Raw genomic sequence first — 13,567 nt, forward strand, 5'->3', positions numbered from 1 at the left:
CACTTCACAATCAGCAGGGGACACAGCTAGGCCGAAGCCCAGACTTCTGCTGGGAGCCTTTCCCCTCAAATACCCTTCAAACAAACCTCCATGCAAGTCACTTGGGAAAGTTTCTTCAAATGATACATTTCTGGCACAAGACTACACAGGCTTATGTGAAAGATTCTAAAGCAGCTGCTGTGGAGTCAAAGAGCCAGCACTAAGAGTCCTTGTCATCTCTTGGTAGCTAAATCCCACTTTGGGGGATTTCAGGGAGTTTGGAATGAGCTAGAGAGCAGACCTCCGAGTTTTTTAGATGATGCCATTGCTTTTTCTTCTCTTCTACATAGACAGGAAGGGTGAGTTTGCCTCACATCTGGACTGCATGGCTCACGAGGCCCGCAAGACTTGTAGCTACAAGAGCTTTGAAGGATTTCTTGGCCAAGAAGACACTGCCAACAAGAATATTTATGGTTGGCAGCCAATCCTTCAATATTTCGTCTTAGGGACTCATGCTACAGTGTAAGCTTCCTTAGCCAATCATGTTATGACACACAAACTCACAGCACTGCATCCTAAGCTTCTTGTTTACCATTGTAACTACTTCTATTTTTTCTAGATCTTCAGCACTAAAACTCTAAACTTTCCTCCACTTCAACATTGCTCCCCGTGTCTCTGCTATAATAAACTAGAAATTCACATTCTCGCTTCTAGCACCTAACTTTGCAAGCCCTTTCTAGGGTCTCCGATCAAATCCTGTGTTTAATTCTAAGCTTTGCTGACAAGACCAAAGGTCTGAGATTTCCCTGCATTTGGGTTTCCAACAACACCGATGCTGTTAGTTCCACAGTGCCCAGGGTCCCTCTGGCAAGTCAGCTCTGGCAGAAACGAGGCGGGCAGCTGCCGGGGGGCGGCTTGTGGCCTCTGACAGCCCATTGCTCAGGGCTTGCCAGCGCCCCAGCCCCTCAGGCTCTGCCCCAGCCCGGCCAAGCTGCCCGGCAGCAGCGCCGCAGCCCCACAGCAGCCCCGTCCAGGGGCACCTGGGAGCCCTCAGCAAGGCAGCCAGCAGCACACGGGCAGGAGGACACGGATGGCGCTTCCTGCCTGGCACAGGGCTTGTGACCATCTTTGGGCACCGCTCTCACAGGGGTCCCCGCAGCCCCGGCCCCTGCCCACCCGCTCTGTCACCAGCACAAGGGCTTCTGCAGAACCACCACAGGCCAAGGGGCTTCTGGCCATTTCCCCTGCAACACTGCACACCTGGGCAGGTTGCTGAGCCAGGGTACCCTTTTCCCCCTCTTCCCCTATGCCCTGCAGACCCCGCGCAGCAAAAGAAAGCTCCTGGGAGTCTGTGTATTACAACACACTCTATATTCATATACTAATGAAGAAACAAAAAAAGAAAAGAACAATCTGAAAGAAAAGGAAAATTCCCGCTGACTCGGGTGGCCTCAGCAGAAAGAGGCATCAGCTCTCTGCAGAGCTCCAGCAGCGCAGCCAGCCAAGCGGCGACAGACGAGGCCGTGTCCTCCATGCCCAGCAGAGATGTTCTTGCACCCTCTGGAAGACAGAATATCGCTCCCTCTGCAGGGCCTGGAGGACATACAATGTTTGATGTGCCAGGTCCGACACGGCACTGCTGGTGTCTTGGGTCAGGTGTTCAAGGGCTGAAAGAGAAAGGAACAGAGCCACGGTCAAATCCTGGATCTGCGGGTAGCCGAGGAGAGCCCCCGGCCAGGGCCATCCCAGCCAGCTCTAGCCATGGCCAGGAGGGAGCAGGGACCAACGGGAGCAGCCCGAAGCTGCTGGCCACGAATCGCCCAGGTGGCCCTGAAATCTCTGTGTGCTCTGCCCACGCTGGCCCTGGTCTGCACAGGGAGCAGAGCCCTCCACAGCCAGGGCAGGGCTTGCAGCTGCCCCGGCAGCCCCCGCTGCCAGCCCGCTGCCCTCACTCACCAGTGCAGATGAGCCGGAGCTCTTCCTTCTTCCCCCTCAGGTGCCGCGCGGCCATGCCTGTGAACACAGAGCCTGTCACGGCGCCGGCGGCACAGCTCCCTGCCAGCGGCTCTGCCGGCGCTGTGGCCACACGGGCTGCTGGCCCGGCAGGGCTCAGCCCGGCCCTTGCCGCACGCTGCCGCCCCAGGCACGGCTGCCAGAGGGCGGCAGCAGCAATGCCCGGGCCAGGCGGGGCTCCACGGCGCCGGGCCCGTCCGGCGCTGCCGGGGCAGCAGGCCGGGCTGGGGCCGAGCTGCGGCGGGCCGGGGAGGGAGCGCGGGCTGGTGGCTCACCCATGAACCTGATGGCCGCCGCTCGCAGGGGCTCCTGTGGGCTCTGCACGTAGGGCAGGGCCCGGCGCAGGTGCTCGGCCGCTCGGCTCCTGTCCTCTGCCAGCTGCAGAGAGCGGCAGGAGGGAAGGGTTGGCGCGGGCTCAGCCCCGGCCTCCCCTGCCCGCACAGCCCTGATGCACGGCCGGCAGCCGCCGGCGCCGGGCTCCCGAGGGGAGTTGGCAGAGGGCCGGCTGCTGCCCGGGGAGCCGCCGTGCCGCCCCGCCCCGCAGCCCCGCCGGGCCGGGGCTCCCCCGGCAGCCGGGAGCAGAGCCCGCGCGGCCTCTGGCTGCAGCAGCGGGCAGGGCCACAGCTGCCCGCCCCGCACACTGAGCGCCGCGCTCAGGGAGCTTCTCCGGGCTGAGGCTGGGGCTTGCAGGCTGTCCTTACCAGGCACTTGCTGAACTTCCACAGATTCTGGTTCTTCACCAGTCTTTCAAGATCTGGCCTCTTCAGGAACTCGGTGTGGTGGTTTGACCGGGAAGGAGTGGGAATTCTGGGAAGCTGTGGACAAACCAATGAAGGTTTTGGGTTTGAGACTGGCACCCGGTGTAGCCAGTGGGGTTTGGACACACCTCCGAGAATACACAGGGGTTAAAAAGCAGGGCACTGCCTTTGGATCTCTCTCTTGGGACGTCGCTGTGAAGAGGTCAGATCTCTTCCCCCGTCCAGCCTCTGCTGCTGGGCGGGGGGAGGGGCAGCCATGCGTTAGGCCCGGGGCCTGGACAGAGATGGGAGGTGAGGGGCCTTCAAGGATGGAAGGGTGGAGGAGCCCCAAGAGACATCGGGCAGCCATTCCCCCCCCCAGGAGGGAGAGAGAGGGAGAGTCGGCGGTGATAGCAGCCGGCCCAGGAGGAGAAAGGGGGGGGAAGGGTGCAGCCCGGCCGGCCGCAGCAGCAGCAGCACGTGTGGGAGTATCATCGCTCTAAGATAGACAGAGACTGAAACTTTTAACCCTTTCTTTCATGATTGGGGCCTTGCAAAAATGCTAATCCTCCTCGAAGCTGAATAAGAAGGGAGATGAGAGATGAGATGAGACAAGGACCTGGCCCGAAGAACGTGGAGATGATTGAATGGGGAGAGATGATTTGGAGTGGCCTTTTGGCTGGACTTTTCTTGTGGCCATGGACTCAGTTGTTCCTGTGACACAGAGACTGCATTTAGGGGGAGGCAGTGCCTCAGAACCAGGAGGGTTCTTCGTGAGGACCCCCCGGCCCCAGGGGGTTGGAAAAATATGGGGGGGACAGATGTCCCAAAGCAGAGACTGTGCCTTTTTGGAGTGAGACAAGGCATCCTTGAAAGACAACCCTAAAAGCAGCTCTGGTCCATGCGTCAGTGGTGAGAGCACTGGGCATGGAAGGAAGATGTCACAAGCGGCAAAAGGACTTTTTCCGGGCGGTGCCGAAGTGACAGGGAAGCACACGAGGTTTCAGTGTGTTTCCAGGGGAAGCCTATGGAACAAGAAGGACTCCTTTCCTCTTCATGAACTGCAGTTTGAGTATACTAAAGTGTGGGGCCAAGGCTGGGAAGTTGATGATTTGGGAGAATGTATCGGATTGGGAAAGTCAGGTAGTGGGGAGGGGGAAAGTGGTTTTTGTAAGGTTTTCAAACTTTTTTTTCTTTTCCTTATAGTCTTTCCCTATTTTCCTGTAGTTTAGGTAATAAAGTGTTCTTTATGTTTAAGTTGGAGCCTGTTTTGCTTATTCCTGGTCACATCTCACAGCAGACACCAGGGTGAGGCATTTTCATGGGGGGCACTGGCTCTGTGCCAGGCTCAAACCATGACACTCGGCCACACAAAGCAGGGTTTCCTGAGAAGCCTGGAGAGCAGCAGACACAGAGATGGCCCCACAGCCCAGGGCGCAGCACCCGGGTGCGTCCCTGTGCCAAGGCCTGGAGGAGGCTGCAGCCCAGCAGGTGCCAGGGCAGGAGGCAGCCGAGCCCCCTGCCAGGGGGACAGCAGCAGCCCACGAGTCCTCACCTGTGCCACAAGCCGCTTCTCATCATGGCAGTGGAGGACGAGGGGCAGCAGGCTCTGGCGCAGGGGTGTCTTCAGGGCCTTGTTTTTCTTTTCCTGTGGAAGAGTCACCAACGTTCGGAAGAGCAGTATGGAGATGAGCTGAACCTGCCAATTGTTCTGTATGGAAGGAAGAAAAAAAAGACCTCAGCATGGGCTGCACGGGGCTCAGCCTGGCACAGGCCTGCAAATTCACAGGGCACAAAGTGTGCGGACAGCACCCAGTGGCCGTGGCTGGGAGCAGTGAGCCTTACATGGTCAAAGAGTGGCAGGAGTGCCTCAAGCAGCTGCAGTGTGATGGGGCCGGGCATCAGCATGTCATTGTCCAGGATGATAAAGCTGAGTAGCATGACTGTCACGAAAACTATTTCTCCATCTGCATCCCACAGGAAGTCCACAAGACTTTCAGTCAGGCTCCACATTTTTTTGGTCTGTGCAGAACACAAGTTTGTGAAACGCCGTCCTGCTGCCGCAGGGCCCAGAGGCCAAAGGCCTGTCCCAAAGCACTGGGGCAGCTGAAGTGGGAGGCAGGAGAGCTGGGAGCAGCTGCCCCAGCACTCAAAGCCCTGCCAAGCGCAAGCGACCGCATTGCCCAGCTCAGCCTCAGCCGCTGCCCCCTTCTCACCATTGAGGGCTCCTCAGTGAGCTCAAGAAGGGCCCTGAGCGCCAGGCGACGCCCCTCCCTGCACTCGCTCTGCAGCTTCCTTGACAAAATTTGCAGGACTCTGTCAGCACCACGTTCACTCAAGTGCAGGCACTCGAGGACCTGAAAGGCACAGGGCAGTGACAGGGACCTGGCTGGCAGGAGCCCGTAGACGCACGGGGCCGGGCCCAGGCAGCAGCACAGGGCGCGGGCACCGTGCCAGGCAGCTGCGGCGACGAGAGGGCAGAGAGCTGGGAGGCGGCTCAGCCAGGCAGCGCTGGCCGTCAGGCTCACCTCCGCAATGAACGCCAGGGCGGGCAGCTCCCAGCGTGGCTCCTGTGTGCTGAGCAGTCGGAGCAGGTAGCGAGCGATCCGGGAACACAAGGGCATGGAGACACAGCACATCTCCCTGGCAGGAGAAAAAGGAACCAAGACTGTGGGCCAGGGGGACAAACCTCTGCCAGGACTGACACACAGAGGTCTGGTCTTTCCCCAGCATCCTGCAAGCGGCCCTGGGCTATTTGGGAGGCAGCTCCTGGTGGGCACCCTCCTCTCCCAGCCTTTTCCAGTCTGCTTGGCCATCCCTCGGTGACAAGGCCTTCTGGGCCACGACCTCGGGGACTGTGTGGAGCTCCCTAGGCACAGAGCACAACTGTCAGAGGTAGTGGGGAGAAGGGGGTCTCACCTGGCCAGCAGACCCACGGCACAGTGGTGGGTGTCAGCACACAGCAGCGTGTCCCAGCCACACGTGCGTTCCATTGCCACCACCACATCCTCGTGCTGCATTCGGCAGAGCAGGGACTTCAGGGTCTGCACTGCAAACCTGCGTGCACAGCAAAGCCCAGGTCACGCTGTGAACACTGGCTCCTGCCCGGGGACGTAGCAGGGAAAGGAGGAGTGGGATGGAGCACCTGTTGGGGCTGGTGGCAAGGCCGTATTCCTCCTGGCATCCCTTCCAGAATGCATTGACCTCCTCTGGTGTATCCTGAGTGCTGAAGAGCACTTGGGAGAGCAGATGCAGAAAGAGGCGGGGCAAATACACCGTCACCATATGTGGGACGCAGGGCATCTGGAGGATCTTCCAGATCACCACAGTTGCCTGCAAAGGACAAAGCCCCCCGAGACAGGGCTCAGTGCCGAGGTGTGGTGTGGCAGGGCCCAAGCAGGGGAGGGAGAGGCTCAGACAGACGCAGGGGGAGCACGGGGCCTGGTGGGGCTGAAGCTGCCCTGGGCCGGGTTTCAACCCAGCGCCTGAGGCAGGGAGATGCAGTGGGGGAAGGAGGATGGAGAGCTGCTGGAGAGGCAGCCTTGGGGACAGCAAAGGCCAGTTACAGAAACTCACAGCCAGGACAAAGACACCCGTTTTGTCCCCATCTGAGGTGCACATGCTGTGCTCTGGCCAGCTCCCCAGCACATCCAGGAGTATCAGCAGCACTGGCTCTGCAGTCCTGGGCGAGCACATGATGCTCTTCCACATGGTCAAAGCAGCTCTGTCGGGTTAGAGCTCTGTCTCAGGAGCGTCTCAGACACAGCACCGTGGCCTGGGCAGCAGTGGGGACCTGAGCTGGCTGCCAGCTCTGCCTGTGCCCATTGCCACTCGCCAGCAGCACACAGGCAGCCCAGGTCGCTGGGGACAGGCCCCTGAGGGGCAGCGAGGGAGCACCGCAGCAGGCTCGGGGGCTGACGTGCCAGGGCTGGCCAAGGGAGCAGCCAGAGGCCCTGGAACTCTCTGTTGGTCACACACCTGGGCCAGGCTCTACAGGCTGATGGGCTGGCGAGCCCTGAGCCCCTGGGCAGGTGGGCCCCATACCTGTCACAAGACGGGGCCACACGCAGGAGCGTCATGACTACGTCAGCGGGCTGTGCTTCGCTGAGATCCAGCAGGGTCCTGTTCAGCCTGTGCTCAGCAAACTGATTGGCCAGGAGCCACTGGTGGATGTACCTGACCAGGGCAGGAACCTGGAGAAGGCACGGGGAGACTTGGAAAGCTGCCGGAGGGAGGAATGTCCCCAGCTTCCCCACAGAAGTGCTTCCCTTCCCACCACACTGCCATGGCCTCAAAGAGGTACAGTGACCAGCAGGCGTGGCTTGGGAGACCAAGCAATTCCTGGGAGGATCAAAGCCTGGCCACAGGCTGCTTACTTGCTTAGGATTGGAAAAGCCCTCCTCTACGAGCATATCCAGCAGGGCAGCACTGGTCTTGGTTTTGAAGATGTGCGAATATGCTCTGAGCCCAGTGCCCATGGTGCTGGTCTCTTCCGCCCGAATTTTCTTGATGAATTTGCAAACCAGCTGTAGGAGAAGGGCAAGAAGCCAGGGATGTTGCAGGGAATGCTCCAAGCGCGGTGCCAGCAGGCCCAACCCAGGTGGGGATGGCTGCAGGTACCTGGGCTGTGCTGCGGAAGAGGCCACGGGCGGGGTCCTGCTCCTGCGTGCGCTGCAGGGCTGCACCTGGCAAAGAGCGAGCGCAGCCAGAGCTGAGGGGCTGCGGGAGAGGCCGGAGAACACAGCCCAGCCCTGCGCTGCCCAGGCAGGGACAGCCCCGGGATGCCCCAGGGGATGGAGCACGGTCCCCGTGGGGTGTCTGCCCGGCCCCTCTTCCGTCCTGTCCGTGGGAATGGGATGGGATTGGGTGGGATGGGATAAAATGGGATGGGATGGGATGGGATGGGATGGGATGGGATGGGATGGAATGGAATGGAATGGATGGAATGGAATGGAATGGAATGGAATGGAATGGAATGGAATGGAATGGAATGGAATGGAATGGCACCAAGTTGGCTGCGGGCACCGGCCCTGGGGCCCAGCTCTGCCACTCACCCTCCTGCGGCAGCTCAAACGGCACCACCGCTTTGGTTTCATGTGCTGGGGCAGCCTCAGGGCCTTCTTCCTCCTCTTTCCTCCAGGCCACCTTGGGCGCTTTCAGAGGTCTCTGCTCCATGACAATGACTGGATTTGTGAGGATACCCGCAGAGGGGAAGCCTTGCAAGGCCACAGGTCACCAAGTCCTGTGGTCTGGCCTCGAGCTCAGCTGCGGGAAGAATGCCTTGGAAAGGCTCCGGGTCAGACAGGAACGAGTGCGCTGTGCGGGGGCTCCTCACGGCACCGCTCTGTCCCGTTGTGCCCCGTTGTGCGTTCCCAGCAGCCGGGCAAGCTTCTATTTCCCACGTGTCACAAAGGGCCCTTGGTCACCGGGTTCCGTTCCATGGCACAGAGACCCTGCTGCAGCGTGCCACCCAGGGCCCTTGCACACACTGCCTTCTGCCCTGGGACCGCCCCCAGCCCAGCCAAAGTGGCCCAGCTTGGAAGGAATGCCTGGCCCCAGGTGTCTAAGGCAGCCCGACAGGATCTTTAGGAAGGGCTCAGAGCATCAGCAAACGCTGCCCGGCTCTGCACGCTCAGTCCTGTCCCCATATCTTTCCCTGAGAGCATTTGAATTTCTAAATGAGAAGCATTTGAAGGGAGGGGATTTACATTTTCCATTTCAGAGCAGCCTTCTGCCTTCATTAGCAGACACGTCTCTCTTCAAACCAAGACAATTGTTTATCATCTTGCAGATGTGCAGTTGCTGGGGAGCCCCGTTTTACACCAAGGACCTGGAGAACCATTCCCAGCAATTGGGAAAATCCTAGGTGGTCCGTCCACCCACAGATGAGGTCTCCAAACGTGCCCCGAAATTGGGTCCAGCTCTTAGAGGCCTAAAAGAGCAAGTCCAAGTGACTTGATGATATTTTTAGCCCAGAAAGCCCTGCAGCTGATGGCACACTTCACAATCAGCAGGGGACACAGCTAGGCCGAAGCCCAGACCTCTGCTGGGAGCCTTTCCCCTCAAATACCCTTCAAACAAACCTCCATGCAAGTCACTTGGGAAAGTTTCTTCAAATGATACATTTCTGGCACAAGACTACACAGGCTTATGTGAAAGATTCTAAAGCAGCTGCTGTGGAGTCAAAGAGCCAGCACTAAGAGTCCTTGTCATCTCTTGGTAGATAAATCCCACTTTGGGGGATTTGAGGAAGTTTGGAATGAGCTAGAGAGCAGACCTCCGAGTTTTTTAGATGATGCCATTGCTGTAGATAAATCCCACTTTGGGGGATTTGAGGGAGTTTGGAATGAGCTAGAGAGCAGACCTCCGAGTTTTTTAGATGATGCCATTGCTTTTTCTTCTCTTCTACATAGACAGGAAGGGTGAGTTTGGCTCACATCTGGACTGCATGGCTCACGAGGCCCGCAAGACTTGTAGTTACAAGAGCTTTGAAGGATTTCTTGGCCAAGAAGACACTGCCAACAAGAATATTTATGGTTGGCAGCCAATCCTTCAATATTTCGTCTTAGGGACTCATGCTACAGTGTAAGCTTCCTTAGCCAATCATGTTATGACACACAAACTCACAGCACTGCATCCTAAGCTCTTGTTTACCATTGTAACTACTTCTATTTTTTCTAGATCTTCAGCACTAAAACTCTAAACTTTCCTCCACTTCAACATTGCTCCCCGTGTCTCTGCTATAATAAACTAGAAATTCACATTCTCGCTTCCAGCACCTAACTTTGCAAGCCCTTTCTAGGGTCTCCGATCAAATCCTGTGTTTAATTCTAAGCTTTGCTGACAAGACCAAAGGTCTGAGATTTCCCTGCATTTGGGTTTCCAACAACACCGATGCTGTTAGTTCCACAGTGCCCAGGGTCCCTCTGGCAAGTCAGCTCTGGCAGAAACGAGGCGGGCAGCTGCCGGGGGGCGGCTTGTGGCCTCTGACAGCCCATTGCTCAGGGCTTGCCAGCGCCCCAGCCCCTCAGGCTCTGCCCCAGCCCGGCCAAGCTGCCCGGCAGCAGCGCCGCAGCCCCACAGCAGCCCCGTCCAGGGGCACCTGGGAGCCCTCAGCAAGGCAGCCAGCAGCACACGGGCAGGAGGACACGGATGGCGCTTCCTGCCTGGCACAGGGCTTGTGACCATCTTTGGGCACCGCTCTCACAGGGGTCCCCACAGCCCCGGCCCCTGCCCACCCACTCTGTCACCAGCACAAGGGCTTCTGTAGAACCACCACAGGCCAAGGGGCTTCTGGCCATTTCCCCTGCAACACTGCACACCTGGGCAGGTTGCTGAGCCAGGGTACCCTTTTCCCCCTCTTCCCCTATGCCCTGCAGACCCTGCGCAGCAAAAGAAAGCTCCTGGGAGTCTGTGTATTACAACACACTCTATATTCATGCACTAATGAAGAAACAAAAAAAGAAAAGAACAATCTGAAAGAAAAGGAAAATTCCCGCTGACTCGGGTGGCCTCAGCAGAAAGAGGCATCAGCTCTCTGCAGAGCTCCAGCAGCGCAGCCAGCCAAGCGGCGACAGACGAGGCCGTGTCCTCCATGCCCAGCAGAGATGTTCTTGCACCCTCTGGAAGACAGAATATCGCTCCCTCTGCAGGGCCTGGAGGACATACAATGTTTGATGTGCCAGGTCCGACACGGCACTGCTGGTGTCTTGGGTTAGGTGTTCAAGGGCTGAAAGAGAAAGGAACAGAGCCACGGTCAAATCCTGGATCTGCGGGTAGCCGAGGAGAGCCCCCGGCCAGGGCCATCCCAGCCAGCTCTAGCCATGGCCAGGAGGGAGCAGGGACCAACGGGAGCAGCCCGAAGCTGCTGGCCACGAATCGCCCAGGTGGCCCTGAAATCTCTGTGTGCTCTGCCCACGCTGGCCCTGGTCTGCACAGGGAGCAGAGCCCTCCACAGCCAGGGCAGGGCTTGCAGCTGCCCCGGCAGCCCCCGCTGCCAGCCCGCTGCCCTCACTCACCAGTGCAGATGAGCCGGAGCTCTTCCTTCTTCCCCCTCAGGTGCCGCGCGGCCATGCCTGTGAACACAGAGCCTGTCACGGCGCCGGCGGCACAGCTCCCTGCCAGCGGCTCTGCCGGCGCTGTGGCCACACGGGCTGCTGGCCCGGCAGGGCTCAGCCCGGCCCTTGCCGCACGCTGCCGCTCCAGAGCACGGCTGCCAGAGGGCGGCGGCAGCAATGCCCGGGCCAGGCGGGGCTCCACGGCGCCGGGCCCGTCCGGCGCTGCCGGGGCAGCAGGCCGGGCCGGGGCCGAGCTGCGGCGGGCCGGGGAGGGAGCGCGGGCTGGTGGCTCACCCATGAACCTGATGGCCGCCGCTCGCAGGGGCTCCTGTGGGCTCCGCACGTAGGGCAGGGCCCGGCGCAGGTGCTCGGCCGCTCGGCTCCTGTCCTCTGCCAGCTGCAGAGAGCGGCAGGGGAGGGAAGGGTTGGCGCGGGCTCAGCCCCGGCCTCCCCTGCCCGCACAGCCCTGAGGCGCGGCCGGCAGCCGCCGGCGCCGGGCTCCCGAGGGGAGGGGCAGAGGGCCGGCTGCTGCCCGGGGAGCCGCCGTGCCGCCCCGCCCCGCAGCCCCGCCGGGCCGGGGCTCCCCCGGCAGCCGGGAGCAGAGCCCGCGCGGCCTCTGGCTGCAGCAGCGGGCAGGGCCACAGCTGCCCGCCCCGCACACTGAGCTCCGCGCTCAGGGAGCTTCTCCGGGCTGAGGCTGGGGCTTGCAGGCTGTCCTTACCAGGCACTTGCTGAACTTCCACAGATTCTGGTTCTTCACCAGTCTTTCAAGATCTGTCCTCTTCAGGAACTCGGCCACACAAAGCAGGGTTTCCTGAGAAGCCTGGAGAGCAGCAGACACAGAGATGGCCCCACAGCCCAGGGCGCAGCACCCGGGTGCGTCCCTGTGCCAAGGCCCGGAGGAGGCTGCAGCCCAGCAGGTGCCAGGGCAGGAGGCAGCCGAGCCCCCTGCCAGGGGGACAGCAGCAGCCCACGAGTCCTCACCTGTGCCACAAGCCGCTTCTCATCATGGCAGTGGAGGACGAGGGGCAGCAGGCTCTGGCGCAGGGGTGTCTTCAGGGCCTTGTTTTCCTTTTCCTGTGGAAGAGTCACCAACGTTCGGAAGAGCAGTATGGAGATGAGCTGAACCTGCCAATTGTTCTGTATGGAAGGAAGAAAAAAAGACCTCAGCATGGGCTGCACGGGGCTCAGCCTGGCACAGGCCTGCAAATTCACAGGGCACAAAGTGTGCGGACAACACCCAGTGGCCGTGGCTGGGAGCAGTGAGCCTTACGTGGTCAAAGAGTGGCAGGAGCGCCTCAAGCAGCTGCAGTGTGATGGGGCCGGGCATCAGCATGTCATTGTCCAGGATGATAAAGCTGAGTAGCATGACTGTCACGAAAACTATCTCTCCATCTGCATCCCACAGGAAGTCCACAAGACTTTCAGTCAGGCTCCACATTTTTTTGGTCTGTGCAGAACACAAGTTTGTGAAACGCCGTCCTGCTGCCGCAGGGCCCAGAGGCCAAAGGCCTGTCCCAAAGCACTGGGGCAGCTGAAGTGGGAGGCAGGAGAGCTGGGAGCAGCTGCCCCAGCACTCAAAGCCCTGCCAAGCGCAAGCGACCGCATTGCCCAGCTCAGCCTCAGCCGCTGCCCCCTTCTCACCATTGAGGGCTCCTCAGTGAGCTCAAGAAGGGCCCTGAGCGCCAGGCGACGCCCCTCCCTGCACTCGCTCTGCAGCTTCCTTGACAAAATTTGCAGGACTCTGTCAGCACCACGTTCACTCAAGTGCAGGCACTCGAGGACCTGAAAGGCACAGGGCAGTGACAGGGACCTGGCTGGCAGGAGCCCGTAGACGCACGGGGCCGGGCCCAGGCAGCAGCACAGGGCGCGGGCACCGTGCCAGGCAGCTGCGGCGACAAGAGGGCAGAGAGCTGGGAGGCGGCTCAGCCAGGCAGCGCTGGCCGTCAGGCTCACCTCCGCAAGGAACGCCAGGGCGGGCAGCTCCCAGCGTGGCTCCTGTGTGCTGAGCAGCCGGAGCAGGTAGCGAGCGATCCGGGAACACAAGGGCATGGAGACACAGCACATCTCCCTGGCAGGAGAGAAAGGAACCAAGACTGTGGGCCAGGGGGACAAACCTCTGCCAGGACTGACACACAGAGGTCTGGTCTTTCCCCAGCATCCTGCAAGCGGCCCTGGGCTATTTGGGAGGCAGCTCCTGGTGGGCACCCTCCTCTCCCAGCCTTTTCCAGTCTGCTTGGCCATCCCTCGGTGACAAGGCCTTCTGGGCCACGACCTCAGGGACTGTGTGGAGCTCCCTGGGCACAGAGCACAACTGTCAGAGGTAGTGGGGAGAAGGGGGTCTCACCTGGCCAGCAGACCCACGGCACAGTGGTGGGTGTCAGCACACAGCAGCGTGTCCCAGCCACACCTGCGTTCCATTGCCACCACCACATCCTCGTGCTGCATTCGGCAGAGCAGGGACTTCAGGGTCTGCACTGCAAACCTGCGTGCACAGCAAAGCCCAGGTCACGCTGTGAACACTGGCTCCTGCCCGGGGACGTAGCAGGGAAAGGAGGAGTGGGATGGAGCACCTGTTGGGGCTGGTGGCAAGGCCGTATTCCTCCTGGCATCCCTTCCAGAATGCATTGACCTCCTCTGGTGTATCCTGAGTGCTGAAGAGCACTTGGGAGAGCAGATGCAGAAAGAGGCGGGGCAAATACACCGTCACCATATGTGGGACGCAGGGCATCTGGAGGATCTTCCAGATCACCACAGTTGCCTGCAAAGGACAAAGCCCCC

General features: G+C 60.1%; 1 long non-coding RNA gene across 1 annotated transcript; it reads right to left on the reverse strand.

Annotated features, from left to right (window-relative positions):
• Window positions 1–10,357: 10,357 nt before the first annotated feature.
• On the reverse strand, window positions 10,358–11,271 carry LOC135441901 (uncharacterized). Its single transcript, XR_010438576.1, has 3 exons — window positions 11,081–11,271; window positions 10,748–10,804; window positions 10,358–10,458 (listed from the first exon to the last, which is right to left on the reverse strand). It is a non-coding gene; the product is annotated as an uncharacterized LOC135441901 (long non-coding RNA).
• Between the last annotated feature and the right edge of the window lie 2,296 nt (window positions 11,272–13,567).

Source organism: Zonotrichia leucophrys, unplaced genomic scaffold (assembly GCF_028769735.1).
Source record: "Zonotrichia leucophrys gambelii isolate GWCS_2022_RI unplaced genomic scaffold, RI_Zleu_2.0 Scaffold_659_28007, whole genome shotgun sequence".
Lineage (NCBI taxonomy): Eukaryota > Metazoa > Chordata > Aves > Passeriformes > Passerellidae > Zonotrichia > Zonotrichia leucophrys.